Below are 17464 nucleotides of genomic sequence, written 5' to 3'. Positions count from 1 at the left end.
TGTATGTACAGTACATTGCTCCCTGTACTCTGGGGCAGTTTGCTATTCATGAGAAACCCAAAGCCCTCTCAGTCTGTGCCTCCCTGGTCATAGGGAAGCTTATAAAGTCCATCCTGTGAGTGTAAAGGGCTTCAGTCACCTGTCCAATGGAGCAATGTGTGGCGTGCTGAGAGATACCGCAAATGTCACCAGCTAACACCTGAAAGGAGCCCGATGCGTAGAAGGAAAGTGCCGCAGTAACCTTAACCTCAACGGACAGTGCGGTCCTGATGGTGCTGATAGGCTGCAGATCTCCCATAATTAGCTGGCGCATCTCACTGATGACCTCCTTTCGGAAGCGCAACCTCCTAACGTACATGTTATCGAACAAGTTCAGGTATGATCGCTTTACCCTGTAAATGCATTGGGTGTACCGTCTCCTCCTCCGCAGCAGTCTGCCATCTCTTTGATTGGGCACATAATGCTCTTCAAATATACCTTCTCCCATTTCTAGTCTGCAGCATGTGATTAGTGACCAATACTGGTTGAGAAATTACAGGCCCCATCACTATGAAATAAATGCCCTTAATTTGTCCTCAACAAATACAAATGTGATTAGATGATTGGCAAGAGTCAAAAAGGCCCTTAAAATCACTCACAAATTGATTCTCCTCACAAGCACTTGAAGTAGCCTCACAGTGCAGATCCTCCGACTTTCAAAATGGCGTCCATAGTGCCGAGTACTGCCGAGTAGTGCCAACTTAAGGTCAGGTGAGTACAGCTTTTTCTCAGCGACTTTTCGGCCAGCGATCATTCCAGCGAAGTGTGGGCGAAATGCCAAAAGTTGTGGTCGGCGATCATCTGGGCGATAATCGGGCGCAAGTTTCAATTTTCAGCACTATTCTCGGCCTTGCACGCGAATTGTGTCATTTTTTTAAAAAGACTTAGGTGGGACGATGCAGCACATTAAGTGTGCCGAAAGTTGGGCCGGTGATAATTGAGCAATAATCAGGCGCTTGTTTCCACTTTTTAGCAAAAATGGGCGATAGCCTGCATCTCAGTGCTTATATGGGCGCTAAATGGGCAATAAATGGGCGATGATGTGCTGAAAGTCTTGCCCATATATGTGAAGAAAAAGATTTCTAAGCCCTTTTGTAGCTTGACGCCTTTTAACTATAGATTCAGTTGCCTGATTCTGCAATCACTGTCCAGTTGAATACTTGCTTATATTAATGTTGGTCATCCATGCCTTTCCAAGACCCAGCTCAATCTTTTCTTCAATAAAAACAGTTGAGTTCCATCACTGTTCTCCGAACTGTCTCCAATGCATCAAGATTCTTTTGAAACTAAGATGAAAATTGCAAATGTGACATTACTTGTGACCTTTGGAAGATTGAAAGAAAATCTCTTTTGAGTTATAATCAAATGTTTTTGAGATGCATGATGGCTTGGTTAGCCATGTTGATAACAGCTTCACTTTTGAGTACTTTCACTGAATGGTCAGTAATCAGAGCAAAATTATTTTCCTGTTCCATCAAATATATTTCTATTCATATGCTTCAGGTTTCCTGTTCGGTGTGAATTAGTGTGCATCTATCCACATTAAAAATCCATCTGTCATTCTTCTGTTCATCCATTTAATTCATGCAGATCCCTTTGATTGCAATTGATCTTTCCTATACTTGTCATCTGGCCATATAGTTTGATGTCATCAGCAAATTTCAAAATATTCAAAGAACTAGTATTCTCCATATGATTTATAAAGAATGTACATAGCAGGAACTCAGAACCATCTCCACAAATCACTGCCCTATCCCCAAAGAAAGAGCTTTTATCCATCTATTATTACCATCTATTTTTTATCAAACTTATTTTCTGAATGCATTATGACAGACAGTCTGCATAACTCAAAGTTTGGCTTCAACCTCGAAGGAGAATTGCTGATCTTAAAGTATCCTGATGATACAGTACTGATTTCAGTTACAAAAGAGGGATTATGAGAGATACATGTGAAGGCAAATCAGCGAAGTTGGAATATGGATTTTAAATAAATTTTAAGTAGCCAAAGTCAACAATACTCACAAAGAAAGTGGATTTAGAGTGAACAATATGTAGATAAGACTAAGTAGATAAAATTATTCAACGTCCTATCGCCAATATGCTCCACTTTCACAAATGGTACCATTAAATCGTGCCAAGAGCACCACTCAAGACTCATTTTTAATGAGCCACTTTTGTTGGCACATACAAACTAGTGGCATTTCGTAATAAAATAGGATACTGCACCAAACTTTCTCATATTGACAGGTTGTACAATTTGGGTCACCGTAATCTTTCCTACAATGTCAAACTTAAAAATCAATGAACAGATATGCAGGTAGATTGAATAGCTAAAATGGAATGTTAATTAATGGATCTGTAGGTCATTTGAACAATAAAAATTGAATATCAATCGATGGATATATAACTAGATTGAGCAATAATTTAGTCAACAATTCTAAGACCCTATGGCACTGGTGGAGCCTTGCGTACAGTGGATGGTTTATAGCACTGCCCCATGATGTTCTTTCCAGTCAGCCAATGAACAGAGGCAGTAAGCCCATGAAATCAGTCCATGTGGTGGATTTGGATTCTCAGAAGGCACTTGGTAAGGTGCCACACAAGAGGTTATTAAATAAAATTAGGGCTCATGGGATTAAGGGTAATATACAAGCATGGATTGAGGATTGTTTAATGGACAGAAAACAGAGAGTAGGAATAAACAGGTCATTTTTGGCTTGGCAGACTGTAACTAGTGGGGTACCACAAAGATCAATGCTTGGGCCTCAACTATTCACAATATACATCAATAGAAACATAGAAACATAAAAAATAGGCGCAGGAGTAGGCCATTCAGCCCTTCGAGCCTGCACTAACATTCAATAAGATCATGGCTGATCATTCCCTCAGTACCCCTTTCCTGCTTTCTCTCCATACCCCTTGATCCCTTTAGCTAACTCCCTCTTGAATATAGCCAATGAACTGGCATCATCAACTCTCTGCGGCAGGGAATTCCACAGGTTAACAACTCTCTGAGTGAAGGAGTTTCTCCTCATCTCAGTCCTAAATGGCTTACCCCTCATTCTAAGACTGTGTCCCCTGGTTCTGGACTTCCCCAACACCGGGAACATTTTTCCCGCATCTAACCTGTCCAGTCCCGTCAGAATCTTATACATTTCTATGAGATCTCCTCTCATCCTTCTAAACTCCAGTGAATAAAGGCCCAGTTGATCCAGTCTCTCCTCATATGTCAGTCCAGCCATCCCTGGAATCAGTCTGGTGAACCTTCGCTGCACTCCCTCAAAAGCAAGAACGTCCTTCCTCAGAATAGGAGACCAAAACTGAACCAAAACTGAACCAAGGCCCTGTAAAACTGCAGTAAGACTTCCCTGCTCCTATTTTAAATCCCCTAGCTATGAAGGCCAACATGCCATTTGCCTTCTTCACCTCCTGTTGTACCTGCATGCCAACTTTCAATGACTGATGAACCATGACACCTCGGTCTCGTTGCACCTCCCCTTTTCCTAATCTGCCGTCATTCAGATAATATTCTGCCTTCGTGTTTTTACCACCAAAGTGGATAACCTCACATTTATTCACATTATACTGCATCTGCCATGATTTGGATGAGAGGACGAAATGAAATATATCCAAGTTTGCTGATGATACAAACCTAGATGGGAATGAAAGTTGTGAGGAGGATGCAAAGAAGCTTCAAGGGGATATAGACAGGCTAAGACAGTTGGCAAGAACATGACAAATAGAATATAAATGTGGAGAAATGTGAAGCTATTTGGTAGGAACAAAAGCAGAGTATCTTTTAAATAGTGAGAGATTGAGAAATGTTGGTGTTCAAAGGGACCTGGGTGTCCTTGTACACTAATCACTGAAAGTTAACATGCAGGTACAGCAAGCAATTAAGAGAGCAAATGGCCTTTATTACAAGAGGATTTGAGTATAAGAGTGAAGAGGGCCAAAATTCAAATGCACCAGAAAGCTGGCGCACCTATGAGTGTTTAACTGGTACTCGCCGCTGGAACTCTTGGTGTGGTGAGTAGATCCATTTTCAGGACTGTTGTGTATTGATGTGTGCATCGTCCTGGTACCTTAAATGTATAATAAGCACAATGGTACACCACAGAGGGCGATGTGGTGGGAAACCTGAAAGTACCTGCAAGAGGCAGTATAAAAGGCTGACCACCACACCTGAGAGTCACTCTGAGGCTGTTCAATAAAGGACAAAGATCACAGCAGTTAGATTAACACCAGACCGTGTGGAGTCAGTGATTTGTGTGCTGCATACACCACAAGGACTTTGAATATTTTTCAAAGTTTTATAGGAAATGGATCATAATGGGGGCAAGCCTTAGACTCAAAGCCAAGCTGACTGGCTGAAAATGGGTCGGTGCAGCGTCACCACATTCTCTCCCCTCCATTAAAGGAGAGAGATTCAATAATTTTTTAACTTTAGCCACTGCGCCACCCTGGGTTTCGGCTGGGCAAGTGGCCTGGCACCCAAGAATGGGTGCCAGGCTGCCCGTTGGCAGCCCGGCCAAACCTGGGGGCAGTATTTTTGTTATGTCCAGAATAAAGTAATGTGATTGAGTCCTGTAGACCTCAGTAAGTGTGACCTTAGTCTCTTTAATCTAACTCCAGCGTGTTGGTACAGCATGGGAGGTCTGCTTATAAACAGTGCTCCCAAGGGATGCTGGGATCCCTTGGGACTTCAACAGATACGCCCTCTGGTGACGGTAGAATGCTGGTTACATAGGGTTGCATACATAACATCACTCCATCCCAAAGTCAATAGTACACTTATTTACAGGGTGAGACGATCTGGGGCTTTTCACTTCCTATCCGATCGTCTCGGTACAAATGCAGATGCAGGTGAGTTGATCGGTTCTTCGTCGGGCTGCTGTGCAGCTGCCCTTGCTGGGCTGCTAGGGATGGTGAGTTCAGCTTCGTGGTCAACCGTGATGTCGGTTGCCACTTGTGTGTGTGTCGGAGGGTCGAAGTTGATGGCGTCCTCTTTGGGTTGCTCGTGGTTGTCTGTGAATGGCAGTTTCATTTGGTCCAAATGCTTTCTGCAAGTTAGTCCATTTGCGAGTTTGATCTAAAACACCCTACTCCCTTCTTTGGCTATGACAGTGCCAGCAAACCATTTGGGACCATGTCCATAGTTGAGTACAAATACAGGGTCATTGACTTCAATATCGCGTGACAAATTTGCACGATCATGATACATGCTTTGTTGATGCCGCCTGCCCTCGATGTGATCATGGAGATCAGGGAGGACAAGAGAGAATCTTGTTTTGAGCGCCCTTTTCATGAGCAGCTCGGCTGGGGGAACCCCGTGAGCGAGTGGGGTCTGATGCGATAGCTGAGCAAAACTCGGGACAGGCGGGTCTGCAGGGAGCCTTCCGACACGCATTTCAAGCTTTGCTTGATGGTTTGGACTGCCCGTTCTGCCTGGCCATTGGAGGCGGGCTTGAACAGGGCAGATGTGACCTGCTTGATTCCATTGCGGGTTATGAATTCTTTGAATTCAGCGCTGGTGAAACACGGTCCATTGTCGCTGACAAGGACATCAGGCGAGCCGTGCGTGGCAAACATGGCTCGTAGCTTTTCGATGGTGGCAGTGGACGTGCTTACAGACATTATTACACACTCAATCCACTTTGAATAAGCATCCACAACATCCAAGAACATTTTGCCTAGAAGCGGGCCAGCAAAGTCAATGTGGATCCTCGACCATGGTTTGGAGGGCCATGACCACAAACTTAGCGGTGCCTCCCTGGGTGCATTGCTCAGTTGAGAGCAAGTGTTGCATTGGTGCATGCAAGACTCCAAATCTGAGTTGATGCCGGGCCACCACACATGGGATCTGGCTATAGCTTTCATCATTGCTATGCCTGGGTGGGTCCTGTGTAGGTTGCGTCTGAACGTTTCCCTGCCTTTCTTGGGCAAAGCCATGCGATTACCCCACAAAAGACAGTCCGCCTGTATGGACATTTCATCTTTACGCCACTAAAAGGGCTTGATCTCTTCATGCACCTCTGCTGGGATGCTGGACCAGCTCCCATGGGGGACACAGTATTTTACAAAGAACTGTAAAGGATCCTGGCTGGTCCAGGTCCTGATCTTGCAGGCCTTAATGGGTTACTTTTAGTTTTCAAATGCATCCATCACCAAGAGCAGTTCTTTGTGCCTGGCCTGTGGCAAATTACGTAGTTATATGCAGAAGGCGTGAGCACCCATCTTTGGATGCGAGCAAAGGCATTGGTATTGATACCTTTGCTCTCTGAGAATAGCGATATGAGCGGCTTATGGTCAGTTTCTAACTTGAACTTAAGCCCAAACGGATACTGATGCAATTTTTTTACCCCGTAAACACATGCCAGAGCTTCTTTTTCAATCATGCTGTAGGCCCTTTCGGCCTTGGACAAACTCCTGGATACATAAGCAAATGGTTGCAATGTTCCCGATTCGTTTGCTTGTTGTAACACACATCCTGTTATATATGTGGACTCGTATTTACTCTGCATAGCCACCAGAGGGCTCATCCCCTGGAGTCCCAAGGGATCCCATAATCCCTTGGGAGCACAGGTATTTAAGGAGGCTTCACAGGTTGGAGAGGCACTCTGGAGACCTGCAATAAAAGAATAAGGTCACACTTTACTTTGAACTCACAGTGTTCAGTCTGACTCTTTCTCCATAAACAACAACTGGCGACAAGATAGCGAACCCAAAGATGCAGAGTACAGTGGGCATCCTGGAGAAATTTTCGGAGGGAGATGATTGGGAAACTTTTGTGGAGCGACTCAACCAATACTTCGTGGCCAACGAGCTAGAGGGGGAAGAGAGCACTGCCAAACGAAGGGCGATCCTCCTCACCGTCTGAAGGGCACCAATGTATAGCCTCATGAAAAATCTGCTCACTCCAGTGAAACCCACGGAGAAATCGTACGACAATTTGTGCACACTGGTCCGAGAGCATTTGAACCCGAAGGAAAGCGTTCTGATGGCGAGGTACCGGTTCTACACCTACAAAAGGTCTGAAGGCCAGGAAGTGGCAAGTTATGTCGCTGAGCTAAGACGCCTTGCAGGACATTGCGAATTTAAAGCCCATGCTCAGAGACTTTTTCGTACTTGGCATTGGTCACGAAACCATACTTTGCAAACTTTTGATTGTAGAGACCCTAACATTGAGTAAGGCCATAGCGACAGCCTAGGCGTTCATTGCCACCAGTGACAATACGAAGCAAATCTCTCAGCACAGAAGTGCTGCTACAAGTACTGTGAACAAAGTGATGATGTTTTCGAATCGTAATGTACAGTGCAGGTCACACATACCTGCAGCTGCACATCCGCAGATGACTCAGAGTCCACCATCAAACGTGATGAATGCAAGGCTATTAACATCTTGTTGGCGCTGCGGGGGTGATCATCGTTTCCATTCATGCCGATTCAAAGAGTATGTTTGCAAGGGCTGTGAAACAATGGGACACGTTCAACGAGTGTGCAGGTGAGCTGCTAAGCTTGTTAAACCTGCAAACCACCATGTTGCAGAGGAAGACAGATCCATGGAGGATCACGACGAACCAGAGCCTCAGACCGAGGAGGCAGAGGTACATGGGGTGCACACATTCACCATGAATAATCCCCCGATATCGCTGAATGTTGAACTAAATGGACTCCCAGTGTCAATGGGGCTGGACACGGGCGCGAGCCAGTCCAGCATGGGCAAAAAGACTTTCGAAAGGTTGTGGTGCAAAAAGGCCTCAAGGCTTAGCTTCAGTTCGCACGAACCTAAGAACTTACACGAAAAAACTGATTCCTGAAATCAGCAGTGCTACCGTAAAGGTCTCCTATGATGGGCGGTGCACAAGCTACCACTCTGGGTGGTACCGGGCGATGGTCCCACTCTGCTTGGCAGGAGCTGGCTGGGAAAGATACGCTGGAACTGGGACGACGTCCGAGCGCTATCGCCCGCTGACGAAGCTTTGTGTGCCCAGGTCTTAAACAAATTTCCTTTGCTGTTCGAACCAGACCTCAGGAAATTCCAAGGAGCAAAAGTGCAGATCCACCTAATTCCTGGAGCATGACCCATCCATCACAAGGCGAGAGCAGTACCGTACATGATGAGAGAAAGGGTAGAGATTGAGCTAGACCGGCTGCAAAGAGAGGGCATCATTTTACCGATCGAGTTCAGCGAGTGCGCCTGTCCTATTGTCCCAGTCCTCATGGTTTCTGATGGTTTCTGAGATTCACAGAAGTCAATGGAAAGGAAAAACAGGTTGTGTGTAAAATGAGAGGTCGATTCGCGGAATAAAATCAGCCATAAAGTGTGGGGAAGAAATGCTGATGAGCGTTTTTTAATTTAAAAAAAGAAAGAACATCCATTTATATTGCCCTTTTCATGTTCTCACAACATCCCAAAGCACTTTGCAGCCAATTAAATAATTTTGAAGTATAGCCATTGGTGAAATGTAGGAAATGCAGCAGCTAATTTATAAACAACAAATTCCTAGACATCATGATCATAGGCAGTCCCTTGAAATCGAGGAAGACTTGCTTCCACTCTAAAAGTGAGTTCTCAGTTGGCTGAACAGTCCAATATGGGAATTACAGTCTCTGTCAGAGGTGAGAGAGACAGTGGTTGAAGGAAAGGGTGGGCGGGGAGTCTGGTTTGCCTCACGCTCCTTCCGCTGTCTGCTCTTGATTTCTGCATGCTCTCGGCGAAGAGACTCGAGATGCTCAGCGCTCCCCCTGGATGCTCTTCTTCCACTTAGGGTGGTCTTGGGCCAAAGATTCCCAGGTGCTGGTGTGGATTTTACACTTTATTAAGGAGGCTTTGAGGGTGTCCTTGAAGCATTTGCTCTGCCCACCTGGGGCTCGCTTGCCGAGTAGGAGTTCCGAGTAGAGTGCTTGCTTTGGGAGTTCCGTGCCGGGCATGCGGACGATGTGGCCCATCCAACAGAGCTGGTCGAGAGTGGTCAGCGCTTTGATGCTGGGGATGTTGGTCTGAGCGAGAACACGGACGTTGATGCGTCTATCCTCCCAGTGAATTTGCAGGATCTTGCAGAGGCAGCGCTGGTGGTACTTCTCCAGCGCTTTGATGTGTCTACTGTATATAGTCCACATTTCTGAGCCATATAGGAGGGCGGGTATCACTACTGCCCTGTAGACCATAAGCTTGGTGCCAGATTTGAGGTCCTGGTCTTCAAACACTCTATTCCTCAGATGACTGAAGGCTGTGCTGGTACACTGGAGGCAGTGTTGGACCTCGTCATCGATGTCTGCCCTTGCTGATAGTAGACTCCCGAGGTATGGAAAATGGTACACGTTGTCCAAGACCGAGCCATGGATTTTGATGACTGGGGGGGCAGTGCTGTGCGGTGGGGTCAGGTTGGTGGAGGACCTTTGTCTTATGGATGTTTAGCATAAGGCCCATGGTTTCATATGCCTCGGTGAAGGTGTTGACGATGGCTTGGAGTTTGGCCTCTGAGTGTGTGCAAACGTAAGTGTTGTCTGCGTACTGTAGTTCAATAACAGAGGATGGGACAACCTTGGGTCTAGCCTGGAGGCGACGTAGGTTGAACAAATTCCCATTGGTTCTATAGTTTAGTTCCACTCCAGGGAGGAGCTTATTGATAGTGGGATGGAGCATTGCAGCAAGGAAGATCAAGAAGAGCATCGGTGTGATGACGCCGCCCTGCTTGACCCCGATCCGGACGTGGATTGGGTCTGTGGTGGATCCACTGGTCAGGATCATGGCTTGCAGGTCGTTGTGGAGCAGGTGGAGGATGGTGACAAACTTTTGGAGGCACCCGAAACGGAGGAGGACGCTCCATAGTCCCTCACGGTTGACAGTGTCAAAGGCCTTTGTGACGTCAAAGAAGGCCATTTACAAGGATTGGTGCTGTCCCCTGCATTTCTCTTGTAGTTGTTGCGTGGTGAAGATCATGTCCGTTGTACCCCTTAGTGGACGGAATCCAAATTGTTACTCTGGGAGGAGCTCTTCAGCCAAAGGGAGAAGATGGTTGAGGAGGATTCTTGCAATGGCTTTCCCAGTGGCCGACAGCAGGACATTCCTCTGTAGTTGCCCATGTCGGATTTGTCCCCTTTGTTGAAGATGGTCATGATTACGGCATCTCTGAGATCTCCTGGAATGCTCTCCTCCTTCCAAATAAGAGAGATGAGGTCATGCATTCATGCCAATAGTGCTTCTCCACCACTATTGTGGCTCAGCGGAGATTCCATCTGCTCCTGAGCCTTGTTGTTCTTGAGCTGACGGATGGCCTTTTCTGCCTCATACAGGGCTGGGGTTTTGCTGAGAAGGTGGCAGGTAGCATGCTGCGGGATGGAGTCGAGGACACTCATGTCGAAAACAAAGTCTCAGTTAAGGCAATCTTCAAAGTGCTCCTTCCAGTGGGCCTCGACTGCCTCGGTATCCTTGATGAGTGCCTCTCCGTTCTTGGCCAGCAGTGGGGTGGGGTCTTGGGTGCTTGGGCCATAGGTGGACTTGACTGCGCTGAAGAATTCTCGCACATCATGGCTGTCGGTCAGCTGCTGGATCTCCTGTGCTTTCACCACCCACATCTATTCTTTAGGTTGCAGGTTTTTTATTGGATTTGTGCTTTCAGCAGCCTGTTTTGCTGCTCGCAAGTTGGGTTGCTGCTTTAAGTTCAGAAATGCCTTGCGCTTGCGGCTTATTAGCTCCTGGATCTCTTGGACATTCTCGTCAAACCAGTCCTGGTGTTTCCTGATTGACTGACCGAGCGTCTCTTCACAGGTGCTGGTTATGGAGGCCTTGAGGGCAGACCAGACGCTGTTGGCACTCTGCGTCTCAGGGTCATCGAGGGTTGCCAAGCTGGTAGTAAGACGCTGGCTGTATATGGCCTTCTTGAATAGGTGGCCTTCTTGAATACGTGGCTTGAGGAGTGGTGCAAAAGGGAGGGATTCAAATTCCTGGGACATTGGAACCGGTTCTGGGGGAGGTGGGACCAGTACAAACCGGACGGTCTGCACCTGGGCAGGACCGGAACCAATGTCCGAGGGGGAGTGCTTGCTAGTGCTGTTGGGGAGGAGCTAAACTAACATGGCAGGGGGATAGGAACCTATGCAGGGAGACAGAGGGAAATAAAATCGAGGCAGAAGCAAAAGATAGAAAGGAGAATAGTAAAAGTGGAGGGCAGAGAAACCCAAAGCAAAAAACAAAAAGGGCCACATTACAGCAAAATTTTAAAGGGGCAAAGTGTGTTAAAAAGACAAGCCTGAAGGTTCTGTGCCTCAATGCGAGGAATATTCGGAATAAGGTGGACGAATTAACTGCGCAGATAGCAGTTAACGGATATGATGTAATTGGCATCACGGATACATGGCTCCAGGGAGACCAAGGCTGGGAACTCAACATACAGGGGTATTCAACATTTAGGAAGGATAGACAGAGAGGAAAAGGAGGCGGGGTAGCGCTGCTGGTTAAAGAGGAAATTAATGCAATCGTAAGGAAAGACATTAGCCTGGATGATGTGGAATCGGTATGGGTAGAGCTACGGAATACCAAAGGGCAGAAAACAGTAGTGGGAGTTGTGTACAGACCACCAAACAGTAGTAGTGAGGTTGGGGAGGGCATCAAACAAGACATAAGTGCAATAAAGGTACAGCAGTTATCATGGGCAACTTTAATCTACATATTGATTGGGCTAACCAAACTGGTAGCAATGCAGTGGAGGAGGATTTCCTGGAGTGTATTAGGGATGGTTTTCTAGACCAATATGTCGAGGAACCAACTAGAGAGCTGGCCATCCTAGACTGGGTGATGTGTAATGAGAAGGGACTAATTGGCAATCTTGTTGTGCGAGGCCCCTTGGGGAAGAGTGACCATAATATGGTAGAATTCTTTATTAAGATGGAGAGTGACACAGTTAATTCAGAAACTAGGGTCCTGAACTTAAGGGAAGGTAACTTCAACGATATGAGGTGTGAATTGGCTAGAATAGACTGGCAAAGGATACTCAAAGGGTTGACGGTGGATAAGCAATGGCAAACATTTAAAGATCACATGGATGAACTTCAACAATTGTACATCCCTGTCAGGAGTAAAAATAAAACGGGGAAGGTGGCTCAACCATGGCTAACAAGGGAAATGAAGGATAGTATTAAAGTAAAAAAGAAGAGGCATATAATTTGGCTAGAAATAGCAACAAACCTGAGGACTGGGAGAAATTTAGAATTCAAAGAGGAAGACTAAGGGTTTAATTAAGAGGGGGAAAATAGAGTACGAGAGGAAGCTTTCAGGGAACATAAAAACGGACTGCAAAAGAATCTATAAATATGTGAAGAGAAAAAGAATAGTGAAGACAAACGTAGGTCCCTTGCAGTCTGATTCAGGTGAATTTATAATGGGGAACAAAGAAATGGCAGACCAATTGAACAAATACTTCGGTTCTGTCTTCACGAAGGAAGACACAAATAACCTTCCGAATGTACTAGGGGACAGTGGGTCTAGTGAGAAGGAGGAACTGAAGGAAATCCTTATTAGGTGGGAAATTGTGTTAGGGAAATTGATGAGATTGAAGGCCGATAAATCCCCGGGGCCTGATAGTCTGCATCCCAGAGTACTGAAGGAAGTGGCCCGAGAAATAGTGATCATTTTCCAACATTCTATCAACTCTGGATCAGTTCCTATGGACTGGAGGGCAGCTAATGTAACACCACTTTTTAAAAAAGGAGGAAGAGAGAAAACGGGTAATTATAAACGGGTTAGCCTGACATCAGTAGTGGAGAAAATGTTGGAATCAATCATTAAGGATTGGACCAAGTGAGCATGCATTTTTGAAAGGGAAAGCATGCTTGACGAATCTTCTAGAATTTTTTGAGGATGTAATTAGCAGAGTGGACAAGGGAGAACCAGTGGATGTGGTGTATTTGGACTTTCAAAAGGCTTTTGATAAGGTGCCGCACAAGCGATTGATGTGCAAAATCACTGATGTGGATAGAGAACTGATTGGCAGACAGGATGCATGAGTCGGGATAAACAGGTCCTTTTCAGAATGGCAGACAGTGACTAGTGGAGTGACACAGGGCTCAGTGCTGGGACCCCAGCTCTTTACAATATACATTAACGATTTAGATGAAGGAATTGAGTATAATATCTCCAAGTTTGCGGATGACACTAAACTGGGTGGCAGTGTGAGCTGTGAGGAGAGTGCTAAGAGGCTGCAGGGTGACTTGGACAGGTTAGTTGAGTAGGCAAATGCATGGCAGATGCAGTATAATGTGGATAAATGTGAGGTTATGCATTTTGGGGGCAAAAACATGAAGGCAGAATATTATCTGAATGGCAGCAGATTAGGAAAAGGGGAGGTGCAACAAGACCTGGGTGTCATGGTTCATCAGTCACTGAAAGTGGGCATGCAGGTACAGCAGGCGGTAAAGAAGGCAAATGGTATGTTGGCCTTCATAGCTAGGGGATTTGAGTATAGGAGCAGGGAGGTCTTACTGCAGTTGTACAGGGCCTTGGTGAGGCCTCACCTGGAATATTGTGTTCAGTTTTGGTCTCCTAATCTGAGGAAGGACGTTCTTGCTATTGAGGATTGCAGCGAAGGTTCACCAGATTGACTCCAGTGATGGCTGGACTGTCATATGAGGAGAGACTGGATCAACTAAGCTTTTATTCACTGGAGTTTAGAAGGATGAGAGGGGATCTCATAGAAACATATAAGATTCTGACAGGACTGGACAGGTTAGATGTGGGAAGAATATTCCCGATGTTGGGGAAGTCCAGAACCAGGCGACATAGTCTTAGGATAAGGGGTAGGCCACTTAGGACTGATATGAGGAGAAACTTCTTCACTCAGAGAGTTGTTAACCTATGGAATTCCCTGCCGCAGAGAGTTGTTGATGCCAGTTCATTGGATATGTACAAGTGGGAGTTAGATATGGCCCTTACGTCTCAGGGAATCAAGGGGTATGGAGAGAAAGCAGGAAAGGGGTACTGAGGGAATGATCAGCCATGATCTTATTTAATGGCAGTGCAGGCTCGAAGGGCCGAATGGCCTACTCCTGCACCTATGTTCTTTGTTGCTATGTTTCTTAACTGGGTCTTTGAGTGCCCCGGTGTTGATTTTTCTGCGGCATTGTTTCTGTTGCTGTCACTGCTTTAGGGCTATGTTAATGTTAATGACGGAGCGGATTAGGCAGTGGTCCGTCCAGCAGTCGTCGGCTCCTGTCATGACGCGGGTGATGCACACATCCTTGTGCTCCCTCGCTCAGATGATGATGTAGTCGAGCAAATGCCAGTGCTTGGAGTGAAGGTGTTGCCATGATGCCTTGTACTTGTCCCTTTGATGGAACAAGGTGTTGTTGATGAGAAGATTGTGCTCTCGGCATTTTGTCAAGAGCAGGGTACTGCTGAAGTTGGTTTTCCCAACCCCTCTCTGCCGATCACACCTGCCCAGTTAAATTTATAAACAACAAGTTCCTGCACATACTAAAGAGATGATTAATTTGAGTGGTGTTGGTTGAGGGATAAATGCTGGCTAGGTCATGAGGAGAAATCTCCTGTTCTTGTTTGAATAGTGCAATGGAATATTTTATATCCATCCAGAGGGCAGATGGGATCTCGGTTTAATGTCTCATCCGAAAGGCGACATCTCCAACAGTGAGTAATCCCTCAGGACTGCACTGAAGTATCTGGTTAGATTATGTACTCAGGTCTCTCGAGTGAGTTTGAAAACCACAACCTTCCAACTCGGAGGCGAGGGTGTTTTCGCTGTGCTAAGACTGACAATTTTGCTTATTTAATTGTGCTGTTCTCTGAGAATGCATGCCATGATAGTGATGGTAAGAAAGAAAGATTTGGATTTATATACCATCTTTCACGACCACCAGATGTCTCAAAGCACTTTACAGCCAATTAAGTATTTTTGGAGTGTAGTCACTGTAGTAATGTAGGAAACGCGTGTAGGGGGGTTTGTTGGAGGTGTGTTTGTGGTCTCTATGAGGGGGTCAGGTTCCCTTCTGACCAACTTGAACGGTTTCGAATTGCTCCCCCTCCCTTGGGTTCTGTACTCTGGATTTATTTGCGGGGTGTGACAAAAGTGCAGAGGACACTGGTTTGATGCAAAGAACTTTGTTTTTATTACAGTCAGGGTAATACAGGCTTACTACTCTCGTAAGAAAATACGCGGCCAAACTAACAATCACTCTAATAAAGAACAATACAAGGAAAGGTACAATGTCAAACTTATAATCACTCTAATAAAGTAACATACACTCCACATTCAAAGGGGGTTGCAGTAAAATTATACCTCCCACCTCCCAATACCTAATTCTAGCTAAGTTAGACTCCAGAGCAGGCAGGGACTTATGCTTACCAATCCTTTAGATAGTTAATGGTAGATGGTGATGTTCTTCCTTCCTTCAGGACTACAAGACTTCGAGGCTGGAGAGTCTCTCCCTCTTTCTCTCTCTCTCTCTCTCTCTCTCTCCTCTCTCTCTCTCTCTCTTCTCTCCCCTCTCTCTTCTCTCTCACTCTCACTCTCTCTTCTCTCCTCTCTCTCTTCTCTCCTCTCTCTAACCTCTGTTGAAAACAGTGGCCAGTTTTACGATTGCAGTATTCTAATCTTGCTGCCCAATCTGTTCACAATCCTTTGTATAATTTTGGCGGGCTTGGTTCTTCTTTGTAATATTTTGTCAGGTTCGTTAAAGTTGATATGTCTTGGATGGATTGATGTTTGAAAACTGTTTCCTGATGGAAATATTAGTTTGGTAATTGCAATATCCTTTTGTGCTTAGTCTTTTGCATACAGGCTGGATTGGGTCTCTTTGTGATGTATATGCTGAAATGGTTTGTCCAGACCCATGTTGATGATGAGCCACCTCTGGGTGATTTTGTGATGGTAATGTCTCTTGTGGAGGAAGATTTCCAAATACTCATTCTTCCAGACAGGTAAACTCAATCCTCACACCCAGACAGTTCCAATAATCAAGTGAGCTTATTTTGTTCCCAAGGTCCACCCACAGGCTTGAATTTGTCTTGTAAAAGTTCATAATTTTATTAAAGTTCGTATTTCTTCCATAAGTACTTCAGAGTTCCAAACTTTCGAATGAGCCAAAACACGGGGGGGGGGCGGTTCCTGTGAATTTTGCTCTTTGCAGTGGAAGCCAATTTGCGCACAGCAAGCTCCCACAAACAGCAATGTGATAATGACCAGATAATCTGGGTTTTTTTGTTATTTTGATTGAGGGATAAATATTGGCCAGGACACCGGGGATAACTCCCCTGCTCTTATTCGAAATAGTGCCATGGGATCTTTTACGTCCGCTTGAGAGAACAGACAGGGCCTCGGTTTAACGTCTCACCCGAAAGATTCTAGCAAGTCTCTAGCAGGAGTCTGTGCACCCCTACATTGTGTCTTGAAGGAGTTGGTTAAAAGAGCAACACTGTACCAAGCAGCAAGTGGAGGAATAGGGAAAGCATGTGGTTATAAAGAATGATGATCGGAAGGGGCGCTGGTTTGATTCTGAGGTTTCTCTTTTTTTTTCAAGGTGGTATGGAACAGTTGTAAGGTCAGGGGAGGGAGGATTTTTGTTCTGTGGTGAGGAGAGAGTTGTTCGTGGCTCAGGATAGGAGCCAGCAAATTTCTTCATCAGCTGTCAATAGGGCTTGTGGTTATTTACCCTCACTCGCCTCCAAATAAGCCATCTCACAAAAGGGGAGGTGGCACAATACAGTACACTACTTCTATCACTAAATGTACGCGACTAGAAGCATTCAGCAACAAACTCTGAAGTAGCAAAGCCATTTTTTAAATTCAAAATACCAAAAATAAAGCCCTTTCTTGACAACACAGGCATGACATTTAAAGCCCCCAAACCCATTGAAAGGTAATTCAGGAAACAATTTTGCCAGGTTCTTGTGGGGGCTCCTGAATTGCACTCGGTGCAGTTGGAGGAAATCTGTGTGCAGAACCATTTGACATTTGTATGTAATTGACATTGCTGCATTTTCAGACAGTCAGGTGCAGACACCAGAAGAGCCAGATATGAGAGTCCGGTACTCTGCTATTCAGGCACAGAATGGCGAGCAGGAGAAGTGCTCATTTTCCCTTTGCATTGCACACCTTTCTTCAACCACTATTTGAGAGCAAGGAAGAGGAAAATCTACCCTACTGTCTTTTTACCTCTGTGATGTGGCTTCCAATTTAGTCCAGGCAATTGGGATGAAAGCCTCCTCACTGCTTGTTTTACGTTGAAATGTTTTACGTAATCTTAACCCAATTGCAAAAGGTCCACGGCACAAAATTGACCATATTGTCCACTAAGGAGTACATGAAAACATAAGAACGGAGGAACATAAAAAAATGAGTAGACCATTCAGCCCCTCGAGCCATTCAATGAGATCATGGCTGAGCTATATCCTAACTCCGTCCTCTGTGTA

Source organism: Pristiophorus japonicus, chromosome 1 (genome assembly GCF_044704955.1).
Source record: "Pristiophorus japonicus isolate sPriJap1 chromosome 1, sPriJap1.hap1, whole genome shotgun sequence".
Taxonomy (NCBI): Eukaryota; Metazoa; Chordata; class Chondrichthyes; family Pristiophoridae; genus Pristiophorus; species Pristiophorus japonicus.
The sequence above is the reverse complement of the archived record's forward strand: the minus strand, read 5'-3'. Positions refer to the sequence as shown.